Source organism: Triticum aestivum, chromosome 7D (genome assembly GCF_018294505.1).
Source record: "Triticum aestivum cultivar Chinese Spring chromosome 7D, IWGSC CS RefSeq v2.1, whole genome shotgun sequence".
NCBI classification, from domain to species: Eukaryota; Viridiplantae; Streptophyta; class Magnoliopsida; order Poales; family Poaceae; genus Triticum; species Triticum aestivum.
In genome coordinates, this window is record NC_057814.1 from 48,788,763 (window position 1) to 48,806,324 (window position 17,562).

The 17,562-nt window shown below is 46.7% G+C and overlaps 3 long non-coding RNA genes across 4 annotated transcripts; 1 reads left to right on the plus strand and 2 right to left on the minus strand.

Moving 5' to 3' along the window:
- Positions 1-1,267: 1,267 nt before the first annotated feature.
- Positions 1,268-3,068, plus strand: LOC123169362 (uncharacterized). Its single transcript, XR_006484770.1, has 5 exons — positions 1,268-1,643; positions 1,746-1,826; positions 1,936-2,134; positions 2,226-2,303; positions 2,400-3,068. It is a non-coding gene; the product is annotated as an uncharacterized lncRNA (long non-coding RNA).
- A 188-nt stretch (positions 3,069-3,256) lies between these two features.
- LOC123169360 (uncharacterized) lies at positions 3,257-4,759 on the minus strand. The gene is made up of 4 exons (XR_006484769.1): positions 4,418-4,759; positions 4,165-4,333; positions 3,664-3,924; positions 3,257-3,577 (listed from the first exon to the last, which is right to left on the minus strand). It is a non-coding gene; the product is annotated as an uncharacterized lncRNA (long non-coding RNA).
- Positions 4,760-11,374: 6,615 nt separating this feature from the next.
- Positions 11,375-15,984, minus strand: LOC123166147 (uncharacterized). Of its 2 annotated transcripts, none has more exons than XR_006483384.1 (5): positions 15,204-15,984; positions 14,264-14,372; positions 13,326-13,757; positions 12,965-13,147; positions 11,375-12,009 (listed from the first exon to the last, which is right to left on the minus strand). It is a non-coding gene; the product is annotated as an uncharacterized lncRNA (long non-coding RNA). The 2 variants fall into 2 exon arrangements; XR_006483383.1 differs by lacking the exon at positions 11,375-12,009 and adding an exon at positions 12,023-12,393.
- Positions 15,985-17,562: the final 1,578 nt, after the last annotated feature.

The following is a 17,562-nucleotide window of genomic DNA, read 5'->3' on the forward strand; positions in this document are numbered from 1 at the left end:
ATTATTAACTATATCTCGGCCTATTTAGTTCGTCATTTTTTGATATCAACTAATTAATAACCCCTTTTATTCATTTTCTTTGCCGGCAGGCAGGGCTTGGGCAAAGTTCATCAAGGTGACTCCAGGAAAATGGCGACAAAAGCTGTTTTGGTATCGACCGAAGGTAAGTAATTAAGTAGTACTAGCTAGCTACCATCTCTTTAATTTTTGTTTCAATACCATTAATTAATTATCATGCTTGATTAATTATTATCTGATTAAATTCAATTCTCGTAAAAGCCCTGAAGCAGGCGTCGGGGATTGAAGTGTGTAAATACTACGTTTGCGAAAACATTCGCATGATAGCGTCCGAAAAGAGCAAATCTGATAGACAGCAATGGGTACGTTTGACAGAACACTATTCACAATTTTTACATGATTATCGATATCTAGTCACAAAACTAATACACATGCATATTGATCTCTTTCTTAACAGTTCAAAGCCGTGCAGGAGCAGCTCCTACCAACGGAGCGCATACGAGCACTTCAAAAGGAAATGGCGGGATTTTTGCTCGACCAGGTCATAAATCCCAAAGGAGAATACCATTACCCGCTACCGCCCCCATGAACCACTCCCAATTGTCATCGTGCTCCAAAGGCACCAAGGCAACAGGTAGGCACCAAGGCAATAATGGTGGTTGTGAGACATTCGGTGATATATATATATATATATATATATATATATATATATATATATATATATATATATATATATATATATATATAACGGCTTTCCTACCATCACTAGCAGCAGAGAGTGCTATCGGCACCCTTGGTTTGCATCAAGATCCGAACTTCTAGTTGGATAAGGTTCTAAATTGTTGCATTATTGGAGCTCGCATTTACAAAAGAGGAAAGCATGTGAGGGGGCTTTACTGGGTTGTGGATGGAAATGGCAAGCTAGAGTCTGAAAAGTCAGATTTATAAGTGGAATGGGAGCAGCTACTTTCCAACATTGATCAGCTAGTGTGCTCTATTTATAGAAGGCCTACTGTCTAGGTTTTGTTGCTTTGCTAGTAGTGAAAGGTTCCATACATCTCGGTTTATTTATAGTAGCTTTTAGTATGAAAGATCCCATTCATCTAATGCATAAGCTACCAAGGGTTCTGCACCTTTTCAACATACGGCGGTGGAAAGTGCTGCATTTGTTCCTGCTGTCCCGGTTGGCACCGTGTTATTTAATGTGCTCTTGAAGATCATGAACCATTGCACACCCCAGCAAGGAACTTCCATTTATTTTTAGTCTTGCAAACTTTGTTTGGCACTGCCCGCTATGCATCCCAAAAGGGCCATCGAATTCTCACCCAAAATAAGTTTGTATTCAAGCTGCCATTTATTTTGTGTTGCTGCGCCAGCCGGTTGCCATTACTGCATCATTTAGTTGGACAGTTCCAATCTCCAATATATACCGTGGGAGCCGTTCGTTGGATTTGAACAAGCTTCTTTCTCTAATATGGCAGGGCTGGGTGATGGAAAAACAACCCTGGGAGGTTCATCCGGCAGCACTTGTAAGCTTGAAGATCATTTTGGAGAGGGCATCATGCCCCCTCTGTGATGTTAGTGTTGCTGGAGGAGGCGATGTTGTCCAGTGCAGCGACGTTCAGGTATAGATCATCTATATCTTTGGCATTTTGGTTCGACTTCGTACTAAACTGATGGATTAATGCAACATCTTGATCTCCCTAACAATCTTGTTCCTCTGACAGTGAAACAATTAATTAACACCGCTCACTCCTTCAACGCAATATGGAGGTGCACTGAGTCTCTATGGGATGCCTGTTAGCAATGTAAGAAAAACATACACCACTAGCTTGCTCTGTTCAGTTAGAAACTGAAACTTTAAATGTATGACGATGTCGTTTCTTAATGAAGGGGCGTTTTGTTGGTGTGATGCAGAATCGTCGTGACTTGGACAACGAAATTATATTTGACTTCGACGACGGTACTGGCAGGGTTAAGGCCAAGATATGGTATTCACTTGAGCTATATTTTTTCTGTGTCAAAAGATAGTAGCTTCCTTGTTCTACTCTGGTAAAAAAAATGTTGCTTTCAGGACAGTAGAGTCGGAGTTCATGCGTTCGATGGACACTGCTAAGTAATTTTTTTGACTGACTACAGTTTTTGTTCTTGCTATCATCATCGATGGCACATTTACATGATTTGCTGTTTACTTTTCCCAATCTCAGAGATGGTGACTATATTGTTTTGAATGGTGGTATCCGGGGTGGTACTTATGACGTGCACATACGCGTATATCCCGTCAGGTACGGTTCTTTTAGTAAGCTGTGACCACTTAGGCGGTAATTCACTCAAAATGTAGTCCATTCAGCTGCTCGTGTGTAATGAAAATGATATTTCAGGATTGTCACTAACTACAACGACATCACGCACCACTTCCTTTCTTGCATCTAGGTTCACTTGGGTCTGAGAAAGCAGGCGAGTGTGCGTAAATGTATTTCACGTTCCACATGTAAAACCCAGTATGGATGTTCCATAATTGATTCTCTGATGTGTATTCAGGCTAGACTACGTCAAGCAGACAGGGATCGGAGAGAGGCTGCTTCTGTTGTTACAGAGCGCTGTATTTCAGTGCATAGTAGCGGCAACTCTCTGTTTGACTCTGTACTTCGGGTCTTCTATCGCCCTGGGATAATGTAATTGACAGAGATCCACTAATCTACTTACCGATATATTTTTTGTTTTGCTATCTGACCCCTTGGTTGCTAACAAATAACTTGAAAACAGCGCACCGTTTTCTCTAATAACGTCTGAAAACGGTGCCGACGAAGATCAACTTCGATACTTGCCTAATTATGTGACCATCTATTGCCGTCAATGTACCACGTCAATGTCATGACATCTGACCTCCCGTTCGGCGTAGGGCTGTCACTGGAGCTCATGTCGCTATTGGAAATCTCTTCACCACCTTCGACGAAGATCACTTCAAGTGCTCATTCAACGGCTAGTGCTCTTTTCTGTCATGGCACGAGAACCGTTTCCGGATCACCATGAATCGGGATTCAGTCTGTCCTTCCTATTTCGATCATTTATGTTAAGCGACTTTGCTTCTTGCTTATGAAGACGAGGAGCCGACAACTCTGTAATGATAGAATAATGTACTAGCCGCCATCCCGGCGGTCCATCTAGCCTCGTCGTAGGGCGTGTGGAGGGCAATCCCAGCGGCACGCCTTCTGCTCGCTCAAGTGGTCATAGCAGTCGCTTTGTGATCCATGCATATGGATGTAGCATTCACTTCTCGTGTTCTTTTAACTGCCTTCACTGTCAATGAATAGACAGAAATTTTCTCGTAATATCAAAAATAAAACAACACCATGTCCGGAGTGTTTGAATCCATTGGGTCAGCTGCTCCAACTTCCATACACGGGCATGATTTAGTGGCATGGGTGTCAGACCCACATATAGAGCACTTCCTTTTATTCTTCTCAATAGCTATCTCTACAGCAGATCTCAATCGTTTTGTTTTTGGCCTCCCCTTAGATCTCTTAGGTTCAGGAGGTAACACATCGGTTTCCTTGCCCTGCATAAAGATGACAAATGAACATGGCTTAGCAAGGAAATATATTTTGTCGGTCTGATTAAGAGGAATTCGAAATTGGTGCTAACCCCGCAGCAATAGAGAATGTCTTGCTTTGATTTGTAATTCTGATCGTTGACGTATTTGTTTCCCCGCCTGATGCCGAATCGAATCTCCCATGAATATGCGTTGTAAAACTCATAAGCCTCTAGTTCAGAATTGAACACCATGCCAACAGTTGGTTCGAAAACAACTTTTTTTTACCAAGTTTCGTTGCTTCTTCAATTGCACGCTCTATCGCAGTCTGATGTCCTTCCACTGGTGCCCGAAAAGGATTACCCTATCTGTTTCTGTACGCCAAAGAAAGTAAGAAACAGGGTAGCTCTATTAGTTTTCTGTGTGACTACCAAAGATACTGCTACAGAAAAGGACGATTGAATAATGACCATCTATCTGGTTAATGTTATGACTTTAGTACAAATCTGTAGCATCATACTAGTTCTTTTATATATAGCCGTGATTAGGATGAAGGAAATCAAAGCGAAAACCGATATGTAAATCGCTGCATATTCCTGTATTGAGAGGGTTACCTCTGCCGTCTTATCCATCCAGCGGCCGGCAGCGTCGGCGGCACGGGGCCTTCCGCTGGTTTGCTGTCATTCTCTTCTTCGTCGATTGGGTTTTGAAACGAGGGTATCTAACTCGTGTTTGTGGAAAAGATATGATCCATGGGGACTCCACCTATCACTGGATCTATCGCTGAAAATACGGCAAGGAAATTGTTACATGATTCGAAGAGACAGGGAGGAAGGACGTTAACGGGCGTGCGCGTGAGTAACTCACCTGTGTGGTGGACGACACCATCGGGGGGCGCTGCGCCGTCGTTCTCCTCCATTTTTGCTACCGGACGCTGGCTGTGAAGATTGAGATGAAGGGGAACTGTTGGGTGGGGGTTACCAGGGGATGGTATGGTCATGGGGCTGTTCACGTCCGGCCAGCACGGCTGTCCTTATCTCTGAATGACCTGCAGACCGTGGTCACGAGTGTGGATGTTTTGTTTCTTTGACTTTTTTTTGGAATGTTTTCTTTCTTTGACTTTTTTTTCGTGTGGCACGTTCTGACTTGTGGACGCTGCATCCGATTGCAGCGTGCAGCTGACGGACCGGTTGCTTGCCAGGATGTCTTTGCCGGCAGAAAACATGGAGCATGCATACAACAAGGTGGGGACAAAAAATGCAGCGTCGCACACACGGGGATACATATTATCTTAATCTCTTTGACAAAAGAAACAAATCCTATTCGCCCCTAATGAAAATTTTAACTAAAATTTCATTGTATTAACATTTTTATGGCAATTTATTTTTTTGCTGCAGACACCTTTGACTTTATGGGTTAGTATCATTCGTGTTGGCGCCTATAAAACACACAAAAATGATATAGACACAGAGAGAGAGAGAGATCGGGAACACCGGATAATGCAAGGTGCTACTCCGATGGGTACAACAATCATGAAAGAGAAATGTGCCCGGTCTAATTAAAAAGAGTGCACTCATACGAGTATGTGGGGTTTGTGTAATGGATAATGAAGGTTCTCCTCTCATTGTGACGATACATCGATACAAGAACACCATGAGGGGTGTGACTTGCATGTTTTCAATTACAAATGTCCACGTCAAGTGTTGGCACCTGTAGTCACACACACACAGAGAGAGAGAGAGATCGAGATCGGGATCACCAGATGAATCAGGGTGCTACTCCGATAGGTACAACATTCATGGAAGAGAAAGGTGTCAAGTCCAATTAAAAAAATGCACTCATAGGAGTGTGTAGGGTTTGTGTAATGGAAAATGAAGATTTTCCTGTCATTATGACGGTACAGTGATACGAGGATGGTAGAAAAAGGAATCAGGGTGCTACTCCGATGTGTACAACGTTCATGGTAGTAAAAGGTGCCCAATCCAATTAAAAAGAGTGCACTCATACGAGTGTGTAGCGTTTGTGCCATGGAAAATGAAGGTTCCCGTGTCATTACGATGATACGGCGATACAAGAACATCATGAGGGGTGTGACTTGCATGTTTTCAACTACAATTGTCCGTTCATTGTTGTTGTTTCCTCTTAAGTGACCTTAACCACGTCAAGTGTTGGCGCCTATAGTCACACAAAAAGATGAGTTGGAGAGAGAGAAAGATAGTGATCGGGATCACCAAAGGGATCAGGGTGCTACTCCGCTAGGTACAACATTCATCGAAGGGAAAGGTACCTGGTCCAGTTATAAAGAGTGCACTCATACGAGTGTATAGGGTTTGTGTAATGGAAATGTAGGTTCTCCTGTCATTATGACGATACATCGATAAAAGAACACCATGAGGGGGGTGACTTGCAACTTTTCAAATACAATTACCAATTCATTTATGGTTGTTTCCTCTTAAATGACCTTACCCACGTCAATTGTTAGTGCCGATAGTCACACAAAAGAGGTGTGTGTGTGTGTGTGTGTGTGTGTGTGTGTGTGAGAGAGAGAGAGAGAGAGAGAGAGATATGGATCACCGGAGGAATCAAGGTGCTACTCCGATAGGTACAACGTTCATGGAAGATAAAGGTGCCCGATCAAATTGAAAAGAGTGCACTCATACGAGTGTGTAGGGTTTGTGTAATGGAAAATGAAGGTTCTCCTGTCATTATTGTTGGGGAACGTAGTAATTTCAAAAAAAATTCCTACGCACACGCAAGATCATGGTGATGCATAGCAACGAGAGGGGAGAGTGTTGTCCACGTACCCTCGTAGACCGATAGCGGAAGCGTTATTACAACGCGGTTGATGTAGTCGTACGTCTTCACGATCCGACCGATCAAGTACCGAACGCACGGCACCTCCGAGTTCTACACACGTTCAGCTCGATGACGTCCCTCGAACTCCGATCCAGCCGAGTGTTGAGGGAATGTTTCGTCAGCACGACGGCGTGGTGACGATGATGATGTTCCACGGACGCAGGGCTTCGCCTAAGCTCCACGACGGTATTATCGAGGTGTAATATGGTGGAGGGGGGCACCGCACACGGCTAAGAGATCTCAAGGATCAATTGTTGTGTCTATGGGGTGCCCCCCTGCCCCCGTATATAAAGGAGCAAGGGGGAGGCAGCCGGCCAAGGGGAGAGGCGCGCCAAAGGGGGGAGTCCTACTCCCACCGGGAGTAGGACTCCTCCTTTCCTTGTGGGAGTAGGAGAAGGGAAGGGGGAAGGAGAAATAAGGAAGGGTGCGCCCCCCTTCCCTAGTCCAATTCGGACCAGACCATGGGGAGGGGTGCGGCCACCTTTTGAGGCCTTTCTCTCCTTTCCGGTATGGCCCATTAAGGCCCAATACGAATTCCCGTAACTCTCCGGTACTCCGAAAAATACCCGAATCACTCGGAACCTTTCCGAAGTCCGAATATAGTCGTCCAATATATCGATCTTTACGTCTCGACCATTTCGAGACTCCTCGTCATGTCCCCGATCTCATCCGGGACTCCGAACTCCTTCGGTACATCAACATACATAAACTCATAATAAGATTGTCATCGTAACTTTAAGCGTGCGGACCCTACGGGTTCGAGAACTATGTAGACATGACCGAGACACGTCTCCGGTCAATAACCAATAGCGGGACCTGGATGCCCATATTGGCTCCCACATATTCTACGAAGATCTTTATCGGTCAGACCGCATAACAACATACGTTGTTCCCTTTGTCATCGGTATGTTACTTGCCCGAGATTCGATCGTCGGTATCTCGATACCTAGTTCAATCTCGTTACCGGCAAGTCTCTTTACTCGTTCCGTAACACATCATCCCGCAACTAACTTATTAGTCACAATGCTTGCAAGGCTTATAGTGATGTGCATTACCGAGTGGGCCCAGAGATACCTCTCCGACAATCGGAGTGACAAATCCTAATCTCGAAATACGCCAACCCAACAAGTACCTTTGGAGACACCTGTAGAGCACCTTTATAATCACTCATTTACGTTGTGACGTTTGGTAGCACACAAAGTGTTCCTCCGGTAAACGGGAGTTGCATAATCTCATAGTCATAGGAACATGTATAAGTCATGAAGAAAGCAATAGCAACATACTAAACGATCGAGTGATAAGCTAACGGAATGGGTCAAGTCAATCACATCATTCTCCTAATGATGTGATCCCGTTAATCAAATGACAACTCATGTCTATGGCTAGGAAACATAACCATCTTTGATCAACGAGCTAGTCAAGTAGAGGCATACTAGTGACACTCTGTTTGTCTATGTATTCACACAAGTATTATGTTTCCGGTTAATACAATTCTAGCATGAATAATAAACATTTATCATGATATAAGGAAATAAATAATAACTTTATTATTACCTCTAGGGCATATTTCCTTCAATTATGATGATACATCGATGCAAGGACACCGTGAGGGGTGTGACTTGCATGTTTTCAAATGCAATTGTTCGTTCAATATTGTTGTTTCCTGTTAAGTGAGCTTAAACATGTATAGTCTTGGTGCCTATAGACACACAAAAAAGGTGAGAGAGAGAGAGAGAGAGAGAGGGGGGGGGGGATCACATGAGGAAACAAGCTGCTACTCTGGAGGGTACAACAACGTTCATGGCAGAAAAGGGTGCCCGGTCCAATTACAAAGAGTGCACTCATACGAGTGTGTAGGGTTTGTGGAATGGCAAATGAAGGTTCCCGTGTTATTATGACGATAGGGCGGTACAAGAACACCGTGAGGGGTATGTCTTGCATGTTGTGAATTACAAATGTCGGTAGATGATCGTTTTCTCCTTTCAAGTGAGCTTAACCACGTCAAGTGTTGGCGCCTATGTTTGCAATTGTCCGTTCACCGATGTATATGACAAAGGCAAAAATAAAAAATGATTGCTCTCTAGACACAGGAAACAAAATAAAGGGGTCACAAGTTAATCACCATTGTTCACACACAAGAATGTAGTAGAATAGAACTAAAGTCGAAGTGAATTTATAGTTTGTACCAGCAGTGCTTGAAAATTACAACACAATCTTATTGAACTAGACGGGAATAATGTTGCCAAGAATCTTTGGCGGCCATGTCACGGTTCCGGGCACCACCTTGCATACATAAGTGCTCTTAGAGCATCTACAACCGGACCCCTTAAACCCGTCTCAAACGCCGGGCAGGCCGCCCGATCACGATTGTTTGACCCAGATGGGCCTCTCAAACGACCCTCAAACGCCCCGGCTGACCGGCACCCCCCATATCCAGCACAAATATATATGGGGCGAATATGGGGGTGCACGGGTGCGTCCGTGCACGCCCGCCACGTAGGCCTGAAGGCGTGGCCCCACACGGAAACATCGGAAACCCAGCGGGACGACGGACGCCGCATCCGTCGGTGTGGTGGGAACGCCGCGGGCGCCGCTCCGGTTCGCCGCCCAAGACAACATCCGGCTATTTAAGCCGGCCGGCGTCGCGCAACCCTAACCAATCCCCCTCCCCCTCTCCGCGCCGCCAGTCTGAGCCCTTCCACCTCCTCCCTCTCCCGCTCCGGCGCTCTGCCCACGCTCCGGCACTCCACCATGGTCTGGAGCAAGATCACCTACTATGCCATGTTGACGCCAGAGCGCCGCTACGAGATCCGGCAACAAATCCGGGCGAGGGAAGCCACGCGCGCCGCCCGCATCGCTGCCGGGCTGCCTCCAGACGCGCCGAAGCCGCGGGAGGAGGAAGAGGAGCAGGGGGAGGAGGAGGAGATGGCTCCGATGGAGGTGGAGGAGGCGGAGGAGGGGGAGGAGCTGGACCAGCAGGTGCCACCCTTCAACATGGAGCACACGGAGGTGGAGTTTGCCGTCGCCCAGTCCGACGTGATGGCCGAGCAGCAGGCCATCCTGGAGTCCATCCAGGATGAGGTCTATGTGGAGGCCAACCGGGCATTCCTCCAGTGGGAGCAGGCAGAGACCGACACGCTCTTCGCCGAGCTCGACGCTGAGATAGAGGTGGAGGAGGCCGGAGCGGAGCAGCCGGAGGTGCCGAAGGAGCCAGAGCTGCAGCTGCCGCCCATGCTGCCGGAGCCGAGCACGGAGATCGTCGTAATCTCCGACGAGGAGTAGCCAGGATCGACGTAGTACGTAGGTTCTATTTTCTTTTTCATGTCTTTTTATGGATATAAGAATCGAGTATGAGATGTCCGAATGCAACAAATAAAATTTGAGGTGTGCCCGCTAACGCGCTCGGGCGCGTCCGCGGGCGTTTGAGGGGCCAGATTTGCCTTATGTGGCTGAGATGCTCTTAGGATATCTACAGCCAGGCCTCTCATACTCGTCTCAAAACGCTGGGGCAGGTCGTCCAGTCACTGGCCGGTAAAAAAAACAACAACCCAACCAGACCTCTCAAACCGCGGACAAATGCGTGGGCTGATCGGCACCCCTCAAATCCAGCCTAAATCTAGGGCGGATATGGGCGGCCCGCGCACCCGCCAGATAGGCTCGGCCCACCACCGACCACATAGTTGTCCCATAAAAACCCCAATCCGGGCGCCTCGCTCCGAACCCTAGCTCACTCTCTCTTTCTCCGTCCTCTCCTCTCCCTCTCCGATTCCAATCCCATCCATTCCAATGTCCAGCTCCGGCAGCGTCTCCGGCTCCAACCTCGACTACCTAGAGAAGATGGCCCTCCGCATTGCGCTGGAGCGGTCGAAGGTGGACACCGATGGCAATCCCAGATCTGGAGCGTCGCCGCAGCTCCCACCGGGGCAACGCGGACGCCGGAGCTGGACCCTCCCGACCCGTTGTCAGCTCCCCCAGGACCGCGTAGTCCGCACTGCCCCCACGCCGTCTCCTTCCCCCGTCGGGCACTCCTCGACGTGGGCAGCGGTGGGGGCTGGTGCCCGCGCTGCCAGCCCGCACGCGTAACCCGAAAACGGAGGCGCGCGCCGCGTGCCGTGATAGGCATCGGGCACGGGAGAGGGACGCGGCGGAGCAGTTCGTGCGCCGCCACCGCGGGATGCAGGTAGAGTCCAACGAGGACGAGCGGCTCCTTGCATGGGTCTACCGCCGGTCCCTCACAACGGCAGGGACGGACGCTTGCCGCCTCTGACGGAAGAACGCCAAGGCGTTCCGGCTTGCTATTGAGCAGTCGGAGTACGAGGCGAAGGGGGCAGTGCCGGAGGCGGCTCGGGTCGCCAAGTTGAAGCAGGAGCAGGACACGGCGCTCCGTCGGATGAAGGGGCTCATCGTCCTCTCCGACTCTAAGTCCGACGACGGCGATAGCCGCATCTCCTTGTCCTCAGACTCCGACGACGATGGTCATTCTAGCTGTGAATTGCTGCCTTTAAATTATTATTTTTTGCTTAATATGTCTGTTCCTGGAGCATAGTATGCAACCCGTTTTCTACCGAAAAAGGATCATAACCAGAAAGTGAGGATCTGACAACGCCAAGTTCGAGGGAAGGCAAAGTGAGGATCTGGCCATGCCATCTAGGTAGGCCACGGGTGTGGCAGAGTGAGGACTGCGGCATGCATGAAAATAGCCGGTCCATCGGCTGCGGTGCTGGACATGGCTCAGGTTAGTAGCTTTGGTAGTGGCAGAGCGAGGCGCCTTTTCATTGCATGCATGCCATCAGGTTACAACCTTGACTTCTGGACACCGAAATTGCGCTCGAAAGTAGAGTGCCTTGTGACCCGCTTCTGTCCATGCAAACTAGATCAGAAGCGCGCCTTGGCGCGCGTTGCCTGGCTCAACATGATGACCCAGCGCCTAAAACTTCAATGAAACAAAGCCTTCAGTACATCCAAAGGAAATTAAAATAACCACTCAGAATAAATGTGTTAAGTATATATCACAAACAATACAAAGATTTATCAAGAGCTTAAAGAAAACATTCTCTGTTACCAAAGGGAATTAAAGTGATTGCTCAGAATGGATTAGGCCAGTACACTAAATTTACACCAAAAACACGGCATTGCCAAAGGGCAAGGCATCATATATATACCAAAAGTATGGCAAACATGACATATGTAGTCATTACCACAAAATGGCACATAATGCTCAACATAGCCGGCACAAAGCGCATATCTAAAGTGGTGATTCAATAATCCAGCGTCTGGTATTTATCAGGGAAGCATGTAATCCAATGCAAATCATCAAAGTACAATACAAAGTAGAATATGGTTAAATAAAAACCATCAATATTCAATATAAAGCAGAATATCTATATTAGTATTTAGGACTATCGATTATGGAAGCACACAATTCGAGTTTGTCAAATGCTGAACTCACCTCTAGACAGGGGGGCAAGCCCACATAGACCACTCAAGAGAGGAGCAATGTAGTCCATAAATATCAAAAGTACTACCCTATGTACGCACAGTGCACGAATCCACATAAGAATTTTCTTTTCAACACCCCTTGATCTTAATAAGAAGACCATGATCTGGAACGTAAATAAAAGAGCATTACCGTTAAGAAAAACCCATCACGGACAAATCTTAACATCCCCATAAAGCATCATTGAAATTATAACCTGGAGTTAACCAAAATCATGGCATCGCTGAAAGTATATATATACTGAAAATCCAGTTATCCATGTGAAATCACAGAGAGTCAACCCTCAATCCTAAAACAATTGTTTTTGTTCATTTTTTTAATTCCAATATGACAAAATCTACGCAGAATGACCATAGTCATGGAGTAAAACTATTATATAGCTATCTTATACACAGAATGACCGGAAGATGTCCAATAGATCATGCATTCCTCCACCTCCCAGCTTCCCATGATCATTCATAACCTCATAAGCCTGAGCTAACTTCTTGAGCTGATACATGACATACTGTTAGTTAGCCAGTTCAACCAGAAAACAATGTTTTAAACAAACATGGTAACCGCCTAAAGCATCAGTACTCAATACCCAGTAAAGCTTAACCAACCCAAGCATCAATTGTCATCTTTAGTTCAGCTTGGTTGATAAATGGCAATAGGAATCAATTAAGTTGTGTCTAGTACGCATCACTATTCAGTAGTCAACTTTTTCTGCAACACTAAAGAAACTGGACTTGTAGTAAATCTTCTCACCACCGAGGATCAATGTACTTATTTTCAAATATCTATTACCGAAAAAGGTCCCCCCCCCCCCCCCGCGCGCTTTGTATTCCAAAGAAATATCTATTTAGAAACCAAATGCATCACCAGAAAGATATAAACATATGGTTGAACATAATAGAGCAACAAAGAAATTTGTTGCTGGGATCGAGCCAACCTAATGTTGGCTGTTGCTACACCCTGCTACCAATCATACAATTTCTTTGCAAATAGCAAGCAGCCAAACACACGTGTAACACTTTAGCAGAGCAAGCAAAACGGTTGTGAAACAAAAACGGAGAGGCTACCTGCAGGCTGCGGCAGCTGGAGCATGGAGGCGTCCGTCGTCATGCATGAGTTTTCACAACATTAGAGCAGGGCCGAGAAGATCCTGGTTGAGCTGGAACAAAACCGGCGGCGGACGCCGGATACTGAAAGTCTACAAAACCATTGGCCAGACAAAGGTGGCCACATTTCAAGTCTGCCTTGACCTGAGCATCAGAAATCACAAAAATCAGATAAACAACACAGAAAGGTGCTCTGAACCCAAAACCTTTAAAACTCTTCTATTGCTAAAGACCATGTAACAAATAGACATGCTTCGCAATAAAATTCAGTGCAAAGCTATAAATGAGAGAGTAAAAATAAAAAGAATGTAGGATAACATACATTCTTTCTTCTTGCCAGAACCCTTCACTTCGGCAGCATGCTCTTCAGCTACCTTCTTCTCCTCTTCGGTTTCCTTTCCAAAAAGGTCAACATTGTTGCCATCATCATCATCAGCTGGATATGCAAAATACATGATTCGTGATCTTATGCTTGTTATACTGAAATATTTAAACCACACAAACCGAATTAGATAAACATGTTACTGATATTGATCTTATTCTTACAAAAGACAGCAGATAAACATGTCAGAAGAAAATATACACTTGAGATTGTATTCAATAGAGTACAAATTCAAAGATACTTATAGTTGCATTGATGCAGGTGAAGCTAATGATCGTGCCCTGAGCTTCCCGCAGCTTGACATGCGCCACCCGCTTTCCACATGTGTAATCAAAATGGGCAAACCATCCCGTGGATGCATGGCAGCAAAACCTTGAAAACAACCAAGTTCAAAATTGAACCAAAGAATGTGCGAAAGATAAGAATTCCTATCAGGCTATGCTGTAATTGTTGGATGAAATGACTAACAAATGCCATATTGTCAGTATTCTGTAGTCAGAGATATTAGGACATACTAATCAAGACACAAGGCTAATAAGTCAAAAAGGTTATGTTGTGGTCGCAGGGATCATAACGTCCTAACGGTGGATACTCGAGTGGTATAAGCAGGTAGTATTTTTATCTCATTTAGTCGCATTAGAATGAACCTAGACTATATACTGCAGCTAATATATTTTATATTGGCGTAAAGGGAGAAGCCCAATGAAATCAGCTAAGAATTCATCTAGGAACGATCCGTTCTGTTATTTTCAACGGCACATATCAAATGATCCCAAGTAAGAATATCAAAGTTGTGGAATCTCAAAAGATCCATCTAGGAACGCAAGTACGGCAACTAAATAGTGATTAAATTAGTGTTTCAGCTTGGATAAGGTTACCTGGGTGGCCTCTTCTCCAAACGGTCCTCAACTTTGGGACATAGATGGCTTGCTTAACGAAATCTGGGCAGCATGAGCCTCTCCAAATGGAATGGTCCATGTCATTGCCCTGAAAACATTAGACCATGCTTAGTTATGAATCACGTCACACATAGCTTAACTTTTTGGGTAGTTGTAAACATTGTACATCAAAAGTTAAATAAAAGCCCAAAAGAGAACTCCAATGACTACATCATAATGCATTGCCACTTACCCATGATCAACACAATTACACAATGTGCCATATTTATCCCTACTACACGGATGCCTGCACAACCAGTGGTAGACTAATCTGTCGACTCTACACGAGGCTACCATCGCTCCGAAAATCTCTAGCGCGTGTTTGTTGTGGATGCATGTAGGTATATGTGCGCTACACCATAAAATTTCAGGACTTTGATGCTGCCTTGGTGCCTGAATCAGAGGTCGGTTGCGCGGCTTGCGCCCAAGGCACAATCGGTCAGATATTGCGTAACTGCACTTTTTGGAGTGAACAGCCGTGCAAATTCCAAAGAGATACATTCGTAAACACAATTTAAAAAAAAATCAATTTGGGGTTGAGACTCGTACTGTTCTAACTGGAAGGTCCATGCTATGAAGTCATGGAAACTCACAACAAAATGCATTTCAGACAACAATTTTCTCCCATTTATCAGAGAGACAATCAGTAAAAGGGACTCCCGGGTGTCATCACACCTTTTCCGTAAAATTGTGCGAGAAGAACGCATTTCATGTACCAGGAACTAACATGAGAAGAGATGGATGAATAATAAGCAGCACCGTAGAATTCCATGAAGAGAAAAAAACAACAAATCTAATCAGCATGGGGCATACATTCAAAGATCGGGAATTTTGCAGTGCTAATCATGAGGAAAACTGTAGGACAGAAAGGGGATGTTACCTGCTGGGATTGGAGCTGGAACGGATGCCCATCAAAGAAGAGGGAGCTATGACGCCACCTCTTGTGCGTTGTGTGTTCCCGCCACCGGTCGATTCGTACAAAGAATCGTATTTGGTCCTCTTTCCGATTTGGGAGATGTGGGAAGAGAGGAGAGGGAGGGAGGAAGAGACGAGCGGAGGAATTGGAGCTATAGTGTTTCCAATCGAGCCTGCTCCTCCATCCTTCCTTCATGGACGCCAGCGCCAGCCGCCGCCTCTAGAGAAGGGCGACAGGGACGGAGGCGGCAGCGTGAGGACGGGGATAGGATGCGCAAGGAGAAGAACGGGTGAGAGCGAGAGAAACCTCGCCGTCGCCTCGTTCCCGTCCCGTCCCTCCTCGTGTTGGGCTGCACGAGGCGGATCCCCACCTGCTGCCGACGAGCAGGGATGGATGCGATGGATCTGGCTGGCTCGTCTCGCACGGGACGCTTGGAGGAGAACGACGGCGAGGTAAACTCGTGCTGGACGATGACGACGCGGGAGGCGGCTGTATTTGACCGGAGGCAGCCTCTGGGCGCCTCGCACGTCGGATCGGAGGCTGGTGACCTCGGGTCAACTTCTTGCCCTCCCGCGTGGTGCGGCTAGGGAGGAAGAGGAGCGCAGCGGCTTCCGCGACTGGCGATGGAGAGAAGAGACGCGGCGGGGAGGGCGGGCCACGGGAGGTGAGGAGGCAGGGGCGGCGGCGCCATGGGGAGACAGGAGGAAGAGAGGGGATTGGCGGAGTGAGATCGGGAGGAAGGGAGACAGGCGCCCTCACCCCATGCACTCTCCAGCCAACCGGCGCCGGACACGTCACGGGCCCGGACACGTGAAGTGACGAAACTGCCCTCGGCGGGGCTCGGTATTATCGGCGGTGGCACGGGATATTAGCCCGCTGACGGAGGCCGCGTGCTGCACAGTACACACTCCCAGCCACAATCGCTGACCGGCGCGGCCCACCAGCGAGTGACCCCACACATCAGTGGGACAGCAAAGTGATTCGAATGAAAGCTACTATTCATTATAGCAGTGTCGCTTCTTGATCCGACGGCCGATATCATCTGAGGGCGTGATCGGACGGCTCAGAATGTATAAAAAAACCGATCCAACGGCCAGGAGCGCCGAGCGGTGAGGAGGCTGGGTGGCTCCCAACTAACATATTGCTGGATACTCACCGAGTCATAGAGTCCTTCCGCTGTTCCGCATGCGTCCGGCCGGATGCTGACAAAAACACGAGACCAGCATCTCCATTCAGCGCTCAACACACCTACTCTGCCACTGCCACGAATCTGGGCCTACGGGACGTCCTGGCTGCACCACAAGCAGACCCAAACGTACTTCAGAAAAATCAGTCTTTAATACATCCAAATTCAGACGTACTGAACAGTTGTATTAGCCCGTGTTGAGAAAAATGTGTATGTTGTACTGACGCAATGCATCTAGTCTTCTGCCTTTTATTTCCTTGTACTACTTCATGTTTATAAACTAGGATGTGCTCCATAAATATTTGGCAATTAAACCAATAAGCTTGTAGCATAAGCTGTATAGCTATAACTGATATGTCTCCAAACTGATGAAATATGATGAAGCTTGACAATGTTGTGTGTCTAGTAGTGAAAAGATGCCGACCAACTTACAATTACTTGAAAAATATATATCTAGCTTGCTATTCTTTTGATAATCCACCGACGATTTTTTTAAAACGTTATACTGCACGTATCTTTGTTGGAATAATTTCTTAAGTGGTTTTAACGCAATATGTACACCGCCCACCAATAAGCATAACAACCAGGTTTTTTTTGTAGCGCGGCATGACAAGCAGTTGGACATCAACTTCCAGTTATACCGGCTCATTAGAGTATGCAGTAAGGTTCTGACCCCATCGCCATGTACTTGCTATTGACGGGCCGTCGTGTTCCAGTCTTACAGGCACATCCGGGTTGTGATGCAAACAACCCACCCACATATACTTGGAAAAGTGCCCCAATGAAAGCACACCCGACAAGGCACGAGCCAGATCAGGCTCGTGTCCTGGCGGTGGTATGTGTGGTACACACATTAAGCAACATAAAAAACTATTGGAAAGTATTGATAGAAAAAGCACATACCCGGAAAAAGGAGATGGACGAACAAGAAAAAAAACTCCGAACCTTTAGGGAAGAGCACCTTTCGTGGGCTCAGAACCTTACGCGCACGCCCCAAGGGCTGCAGCGTGCAGGCCTACAAAGCTGGGCCTATGGCCTATGCACATGTGCATGTGGTCCAACTTCAGCTCAAAGAGGAAATAAAGTTTAAACATCCAAAATGACGAAAATGCAAAGAGGGAAAGGGGGTGGACCAGA